The sequence below is a fragment of the Marmota flaviventris genome, chromosome 16, assembly GCF_047511675.1.
Source record: "Marmota flaviventris isolate mMarFla1 chromosome 16, mMarFla1.hap1, whole genome shotgun sequence".
In the NCBI taxonomy this organism is placed as follows: Eukaryota; Metazoa; Chordata; class Mammalia; order Rodentia; family Sciuridae; genus Marmota; species Marmota flaviventris.
In genome coordinates, this window is record NC_092513.1 from 64,723,619 (window position 1) to 64,733,095 (window position 9,477).

Genomic DNA, 9,477 nt, shown 5'->3' on the forward strand with positions numbered 1-9,477 from the left:
CCACATTGTCTGTATCTAAGATGTGTCCAAGAAATTGCTTTTGAAATCAAAACTGAAATACTTCTGCTTCTCAACTTGTCATACTTAAGTGACAAGTACTAACAACTTCAGGTGTTGCCTTGTGTCAAACTGCATTATTACTTAAATAATCTCTCAGAACCCTTGAAGTAATGCAGTGGAAGAAAATGTTTCTTATATTTCCAGGCTTAAACTGGCATGTCAGATACTGATCTAATGTTTAATTTTGTCCAACATTTTAACACTCGCGCCTTTCTAGTCAAGCCACCATATTTGTCTTGAGTCATCTTTTCTTTACCTAGAATTGCTTACATGATCTAAAAAAATCTTCCCATGATATTCCATATGTATATTTTTATATTACTATATATACATACATACATATAATATATGTATGTACATATATAACACACATCTATGATAGAGACTGACATGTTAGACATAAGATATTAACAGTAACTAATAATTATATAGAAAATATATATAAATTGTTGAAAACATATTTTTGAAATTTTCCATTTAACATTTTTACATCATTATTATCTTTGGGGAATGGGAAACAAGTGAAACTGAAACTGCTCAGCACCACTTGAGGACCCTTCTATACTGTGCATACAATTTCCACAGAAGACTCAAGAAGAACAGCTTACCAACCCCTGGGTTGCCCACCCTCTGCTATGGTTTGGCACTGGTCATGGTGTACCCTTTCACAGCCTAGGGTCACAGTGTTTAGTACCACTGAGGGTATTATTAAAGCATTAGGATTTGTAGTTTAATGTCTTATTTCTGAAAAGTTTTATGTTTGAGAGCATGGCTTGTTTTATTTTTAAAAAGATATCATATATTTCAGAAAATTTGGCAGCCGCACAATCCTTTGTGCAGGTGAATGTAAATGAGAGCGAGTCACATGTCTGCTGGTTCACCTTGCTCTCAACTGCTTTTACTGAGCACTCACTTCACAATTTTTCCAACGTAAAAAGTCAGCTATTTTGAGTTCAAGACCTGTCCCCAACAAAACAAAAATGCAATCCTCTATGCCATTTTGATGGTTGATTACTAAAGTTATACAAATAAAACCTTTATCTCATCAAGAATTGAGGTATAGATCAGTGGTAGGACATTTGCCTAACATGAGCAGGCCCCATCTCACTGTAAATTCTGGTGCACTTCTCCAGGAAAGCCAATCAGGCCAGTGACAGGGACACCCTCCAGAGTCCCCATCAGAGACCTCCATAGAGCCACCAACAAAGACCAACACTTTCAGAGACTTCCACAGATCCCTCATGCTGAGACTTCCAGAGACCTACAAGATCTCCATAGACACTCCCACTGGGTTCCATTTCTAGCACCACCAAAATATTTTGTTATCAGTTATGATAGTGGCAGAAGTATACTCATTTTTGGAGTTTGTGATTCCCTAAATTGTGGATCAGAACTCAAGCTAATGAAAAATTAGGAAAGGACTTACAGATCATTAGGAAAGGAATTTATAGACTTGCATATGGAAACTGAAAAGCTTTTTCAGGAGCAAAATGACATTGTACAAATACAGACGTACATCAGCATTCCAAGGAGGTAGGTTCAGCTGATGATCTCCTTCCTGTGTTTCTACTTTGGTAAGGTGCACTGCAAAAGACCTGTTCTTGTATGACTGCACAGGCTCCTAAGAGTGGATATGAGTTCTCTGTGGGAGGTCTGTCTGCTCAGTGTATTGTCTCTGAGGTTTCTCTTGAAGTCTCCTTGAGAAATTGTTCTTGATGTGGGTCTCTGTTGGAAATCTCTAGGAGGATCTCATTTGGGTCTCTGAATATCTTAGTTGGAGGCCCTTATGGGGCCTCTTTTGGGCCTTTGTGGTGGTCTCAGTGGGAGTATCTATGGAGATCTCTGTGGGAATCTCTGTAGATCTTGTGGGGTCTCTGAAGTCTCAATGCAGGTCTCTCTGGAGGTCTCCATGGGGTCTTTATGGGGTGTCTCCCTCTCACTGACCTTGCTGCCCTTCATAGAGGAGGAGCAGTAGGAGAAGCCATGGGTTTGTTCTTTGCTGTTTTAGTCTGGTTTATCAACATTGCCATATGTAACACTAATCTTTTCAGGAACTCTGAGGTTCATGTTCAGCCCCTTTATTCCTGTAAGTTTCAGTTTGCATCCCTGAGATAATCCAGCAATGATAGGCTAAAGACTCCAGATCCTTTCCAGTCCTTCTTGTCCCAAGCTCCATTCTTGTTGCTGGGTCCACCCTAGAGGCTACAGTGGTTATCAGGAGAGACAGGACTTGGTTCAGCAGAGGTTTTTGGAACCCATATTCCAACTTACCTCCTGGTCCCACATTCAGGGTCCTGACAGATATGGGGACAGGACCTATGAGTGTATTCTGTTCCTTGGTGGCACCTCCTGATACAGGACTCTCCACCAAGGGAAAATAAGACCCCTATATGAGTTCCCATTGCCCACCCCACATAGACATGTGGAATAGTCTAGAATACGCCAGAGAAATGATCCCTCCTCCCACTGTTTTACAGCCATCATGGTTTTCTGTATGGATGACCCCTGAAAGAGGAAACCTCTACTGGAAGAAGAGTAAGGCCCAGCAGAGACCAATATTTATCTCCTTCCAGTTTAGTCAACTCTCACATCTTGGACAGGTCACTTCTTTTGTATGTACAAATTCTGTCTGATCATCTCTTCACCCATTTGTCTCTGGACACGCAAATTCTAGAATCCTGGAGAGAACTGCTTTGAAACCCTATGCCAGGCCCTTTACCCTTTTAAATACCCACTTTGTCCATGGAAGCAGTGCTAAGGCCATGTGTATGTGTAAAAGTCCCCAGACTGAGTCACAGCCAGAGTTCCCTAGTCCTGGGTACTCCACCAAATATCAGGTCATCTGTTCTGAAATTTAAGAGGCAAAGATGTGCAGGTACAGACTTACTAAATTTACTCTTAGGAAATTAACCTACCTTACTTGAATGCTTTGCATTCTTTCTAGTGTGTGTTAGAGATAAAGGGCTATTTCCAGGCCTACAGTCTGGGAACCACAGCAGAGTGACCCTGGAATAAGTTCAGGCTGACCCAGTGAACAGCTCAGCCCATCTGGTCTCCTCATGCTAGCCTGGTAGCTAGCATGGGAAGACAGTGGCTTCCTGTCTGTGGCACTCTTTATGGCATCCAATTTCACTCTTCCACTTTTCTTGGCTACAAATTTCAATTATTTTACAAATTTCACTTTAGATTTATCATGCACTACAATCAGTTGGTTAGTGTATGCACAGTCTCTTCTAGAGGGGAAGACAGGTGACCATGGGCAGGGCCATGCAGCATTCAACAGCACTGCAAGTGCTGTCTTGCAAGTTCTATTTGACTGCTGCTGTAGAAAGTGGTGGAAGCAGATGTGGTGTTGAATGACACTGCCACATCATTGAGCTAAGAAGTGTTGGAAGGTGCCATCTACATTCCAAACACTATCATGGAGAGAAGAGGCTGCACCATTATACCTACTCCTTTTCCCACTAGAAAAATCTAAGAAACAAGATTTTTCTAACTTTAAGATCAACACATCAATTCACCCCCAACTTTCCCACGCGTACTTTGAAATATGTGAAACTACTAGACTCTCTGCACCTTTTTACACCCATTCCCCAAAGCTTATAAAGTTCCAGAGAGGGGGAAAGCAAGGGAAAGACTGACAGAGTCAGACTGTGGAGTGGGACCTTCACAGGGTTGCCTAATCTTGAGAAGTCTCAAGGCATTCTATTGTGTTTTCTTGTAATGATTGAATGAGGAATCCTTCAGGTACAATGAGAGAATCTGAGATGAGGGTGGGCATCTGAGTTTCCTGTCTCTTCCAGATGCTTCTCTGAGGAAGAGCAGATCCCTACCCCTCCCTACCCCCACAGGAGGATACAGACAGAATTTGAAATGTGTAATTAGAAAAAAAGAAAGAAGAGAAACATTTATTGAAAAATCAATAAAAATCCCAAGAGGAAGAAGACATTAGTCATCAGAGAATGGGTTAACATGATGACAAACAGTTTTTCTCCCCATGTATTCAATTTTTCCTGAAAGGCTTTCCACCAGAAAACTCATGGTAAACAAGACCTGTTTTTGTGTGTGTGTGTGTGTGTGAAAAGAACATGTTGGGTAATGGTGAAGGTGCCTTGAAGTGCTTACCCCAATTGGCTTATGCTGGAAGTGGGTGGCTGGGGACTCAGGATTCCTAGGCTTCCAGGTCTAATTACTGTCCGATTGTTCTTGGCAATGTGGCCCTTGCATCTGGCTTGGGGACCAGAGGCAATCTCTAATCATTTGCCTTTGCTCTGGGTAGGAAGAACCCCTGGGTTGACAGGATTGCCTACCCAATAAGGTTCTTTTTATGGGGTTCTTTTTATGCCCAAATAACTCTGTTGGACCACTTCTATGTTGAAGTCCCAGCTTGTGCATCAGGATCTGTCCAATAACAGTCATGAGGGCCTCGGGTTCAACCACCCCAATGTCCTTGGATATTTGGCTTGTAGCTGATTTCTGGGTATGGGTAGTAGCTGTCAGGAGCTTGTCTTTATTCAGGGTATTTTCCTTCCCCTTTCCTTTTTTATAAATGTTAAAAGACTGCAGAAAATTCTTCATTTTGTTCTTGACCTAGATTTCTGGAGGATACTGTCCCTTCTCAGTAAGGCAAGGGAAGGACTTGCTTGAAATAGTGTCTATTTTCTTGTCTTTGTCAGGAGGACTCAACCCACAGTCTTGGAAACTTTCTTTCTCCTCTCCTGGTCTGGACCTCCCAAAGCTCTCTTTGCTTTCATTTAGACAAAGCATTTCATTCTCATCCTTTCCTGGAACCACAACATTTGTGACTTTGGATTTCTCCTGCCCCTAGCTATTCCCTACTTTCATTAGATCATAACATATATCTGGGGAAGTTGACTTGTTAATCCTGGAAAAGCTCTGGGAGTTAGCAGGGATGCCTGAGAAGGCAAGATATCGAAGGTGGAGGGCTCATTAGTGTGGCAATCTTTCAGGACTCCAGTGACCTGGTCTTAGGACTGCTTCTCTGATTCAAACCCCACTTTGAGCTGAACACCACTACCTACCTTTGTTTTCAGATTTGGGTCTCTTGGATCTTGTGAAATAGAAATTCTAGAAGGGTGGGAGCTTTTCATGTTTCCCAGAGACCCTAAGTTTTTCAGATTCACATTGATGATTTGGGAGTTTACCATTAATAGAGGCTTCCACTGTCATTTCCCATTCAGAGGATTTCTCCTTCTCCACCTCTCTCTCTCTCCTTAGTCTTTGCAGCTGTTGATGATTGGGAACATACTTTAACTTCCAGCATTGTCACACCATGACATGGGTCTCCTGAGACCACATCTTTACTTTCTGTGTCTCTTACCTGGCCATATCCACACTTGGACTGGGCTCCAGGCTAGCTTTTCAAATCACCCTAGTAACTCTGCTCTGCTGTTTCATCATCAGAAGGCTATAGGTATGAGAAGGCATGAGGCCTGTGAGGTCCAATGACTGCCACTCACTGGGGTTCCTTTCTAGGTCCTCTGTACCTCTGAAGGTGAGAATGAAGGAAGGGGATTCTGTAAAGTGGGAAATGAATCTTTCTTATTACTCTCTTTCCCGGACCTTTCTGAGGAATTTCTTCCAGGACACTTTCAACCTGGGCATTGGAAAAGGCCCCTTAGTCAAGGGAGGCTGAGGAGGGAAAAATAGGCTGTGAGTGGGGTTAGGCTAGAGCCTCACCTAACTGGCGATTAATGGGATCAAGAGCCTGGAGGGATGGACTCCACCTGTGCCTCACCTGAGACCTCATAATATGTGTTTCTAGCTTCAGGTGAGTTCCTGGAAGTTCAAGGAAAGAAAGCTCCTGAAAGTTGTTCACATAAGATTGCTGATTCTTGGAGGAGGCTAGATGGATGGGGTTTGTGGCATGTAGGACTTTGGAAAAGCATAGTTGTCAGCAAGCTAGGATTCATGCACACAGGGATCATGCCCTCCTTGATCTGCACTAACTTTCTGCCCAGATGGTCTTCCAGGATTTTTTCCATAATTTTTTTGTCTGTGCCTGTAGATAAGTCACTTTCTGAAATACCCTTCCTGGTCCTCCTCAAGTATCTTTCTGAAACCTCCTTATTGTGTTATTCTAAACTTTCTCTGAGGTGCTCCTGAAATCCAGGATAAATGTACTGGCTGCCTCTACAGTTCTGGCTCTAGACCCTTGTTTGGGAAAACTAGTTTGAATGTTGCAGAACCCATAGTAGAGAGTCTTTCAGTGTGCCTAGACTTCGTCTTCTTCAAACCCTTACCAGCAAGTGCTTACTGGGTGGGCTGTGAGGCGCCAGGCTTGTCATTTTTCCGGCACTGACTCTTCCCTGAAAATTTATCCAGAGGCTGCATCTGTTCCTGAGATGTTAGAAATCTATAGGGAGGGCTGAGCTGTTGTTGATCACTGATTAACTCCCCTTGAATATGTTGCTCGAGTCTGTTCTCTAGCTCCTGGCTGGCAGAATCCCCAGCAACTTTGGAGACAGAGTTAAAAATTTAGAAGGCCTAGCTTCCCTGGGGGAAGGTTGAGAGCTGGCTGGTTAATGACTTCCAGAGTCTTTTTGATCTCAGACACTAAGACCTTTTTCCATTCCCTTCAGTTCTGCAAGGGACATTCTAAATGTTGATCTTCAGTTGGGAGGAAAGACTGTGCCTCCTTTTCAGATTTAGTGCTAGTTGTTGTGCCAGACTTAATCTGGGATGAAGAAGGTGGTAGATTGGAAAAGTGTATTAAGTGCTAGCCAGAGTCTGACCCAGAGCCACAGATGGGGACAAGTTTTATGTCAAAAGTTAGGATTGGGCCTTCTCCTGGGCCAAGGGCTCCTCCTGGGAAAGCTGTGGAAGTTCTTCATCCTGATATTGTACTGAGAGAGATTCTGAGACTTTGTTGAATGCTACATGTTTACACTGTGCAGTAGAGGACCTCTTAGTGACCCAGGCAGTAGCCACCAGGGACTCACTGTGCAGAGAGGGCAGGCCCCAGAACAGCTGGCTGTATTTTTTCTCTAAAGGCCCCCCACCAAGACCTTGTGGTAAAAGAAATTCTGAGAATCATGAAGCTTCTCTGGTTTTTCTTTTGTGTTCCAGAAGGTTTGTGCAGTGGAGTCTCTCCTGCCACCCAGTGACTCCAACATGTTTCCCAGAGAATTCACAGTGTAATCTGGACTCATTTGTTTGAAAGAGGGCCCATTTTTAAAATTTTCCTTCCACACATTTAGTTCTACTCTTTTGGTGATCAGCATTTCCAGCAGTGTCTGTACATCAGAGTTGATGAAAGAGAGGCCTCCAGACTCTACCTGCCAACGTGTGGGGTCTACCCAGAGTGTGGTGTCTGATGGATGGTGGAAAAGATATTCTTGCTTGGATTTGCTATGTACCCAGGTAGAGAAATATAAGAGCTTGGCGGTTGCCCACCACCAGGAGAGGAATGAAATTGAATAGTTTATGCTGTCTAGGCCTGAGATGGCTGTGATTAGGGATGCCCAATATGAGTGACCTACAAGGAAGCTCTTTGGAACAATGTCCAGTGAGATTCTATTCAAGTCAGACTTGTGTTCATGTTCTTCTGATTAAGGATGAGGCCAGAGGCAGAGTGTGTTTCGTCAGAGGAACTAGAGAACCTAAAGGGGGTAAGATGGTAGAAGGATCTTCCAAATGTTGAGGAGGTGGCACTTAAACTCTAGCAGGCCCTTGCATGAACACCTCACCTGGAGTATCTTCATGTAGCGATTTAGGAGAACTGTTCTTGTCCTAGAGCTTCCCTAGGAGACTGCAGGAGACAAGAGGCACAAGCTATAGACAAGAGCATGAAGGGCCCAGAGGCTAGGTAGGGGTGAAAACCTGTGGCCGATAGACCCTCCACTGCCTTACACACTGGAATCACCAAGCTCTTGCTTTTCCTAACACCAGGGCTTTGGTCATATTCCACTCTAAGCTAGTAGAGTCTTCCTACTAGCTTCAGCCTTGAGCCTCAGGGATCACATAACAGATCCAGATGGGAAGAACACTATAGAGAACTGGAAAATTCCTCACCTTTGCAGAAGTAAAGTCAGATTCTGAATCTCCATCAGATTGTCTTCAGGTGATTGCCCAAAGCTGGAAATGGAAAATGAATTGTGGTAGAGAAGGGAGGATCCCAGATTTTACAGGATGTTAATTGCAATGCCCCCTTGGGGGAGATCATGGGAGATGAGACTGGAGGCTAAGTCTCAGTGTCCAAGTCTAAATGACTAGTGAGAGTCATATAAAGGCTCTGGGAAGAGCCATATTTTATCATTTGCAGGGTGTTTTTACCTCCATCCACCTCCATGATCCTCACAAGCACCTTATCATGGGAAAGGATTGGTTACCTCAAAGAGAAATTGGCCTTAACAAAATGAAACAGCTTGACCTCAGTTGGACCTGAAAGTCCCATCTCCATATCTAGGCACTGCTGCTCCAGTGCCGCCCACACCACCCTACTGGAGATCATCCACACCTGGCCCACCACATTTTCTGAGCACAAAACTGAAAAGTGTCTCAGGTATGATGATTTCCTTCCCAGCATCCTCCCTCTCAGGTCTTTGCAACCAACATCTTCTGGGGCTCTGAACTCTCGAAGAAATGGGACTACAAACCACCTCTGGGGTAAAAGCGCAGAGCCTTACCTTTCAGAGGTCCACTCTTCTTCCTGCTCTAGTACAGCACCTTCTTCACCTTCATATGCTGACAGACAATATAGAAAAAGAGGCTGAGGCCCAGTTCTCTCTATACTCTCCTTGACCAGTTGTAGATATTCCATGTTTCTGAACAGCAGGACTTCTACAGTTAGCTAGTGGAAACCCTTTTATTCAGAGAACAATTTTAAAGTTTTAAAATACTTCATTTTTATTCTGTGGAAAGCACAAAAGGGGATTTTATCCATAAACTACACCCTGAATGTCTTTAGTCACTGATCCTCTGCTTAAGAATAGAGTCATTTCCACAGGCTCTTCTCAGCTGCCAGTCAAGGTTCTGCTTCCTAAGGCCAGAGGTGACCTGAGAGCCTGTGATGGAGGCCCTCAGGCCCACTTCAGCCCAATTCAGAGGAAAGCCTTGTTTCAGAGACACATACCAGGAGAAGGTGACTGATGGAGCAGTGCTCAGGGCCTGTATTTTTCCACAGGTTCCCAGCACTCTCAGAAGTCAAGACCTCTATATGTGGTCTGAGACTTTCAGATAGGATAAATCCTAGTGCTTTCTCTTTCTGCCCTGCCCTGACTACCCCATAGTGATCCTCTATTCTGTCCTGAGAAGTGTGTCTAATTATTTTGGAAAAGTGAAAAGGAAATTAGACAAAAGAGAATTGTTTTTGTTGTTGTTGGATGTGACCTGAGGGTTTTCTTACCTTACTTTTTCTTTTTTCCTTGGTAGTGGGAAGGATGGATTACCCTGCAG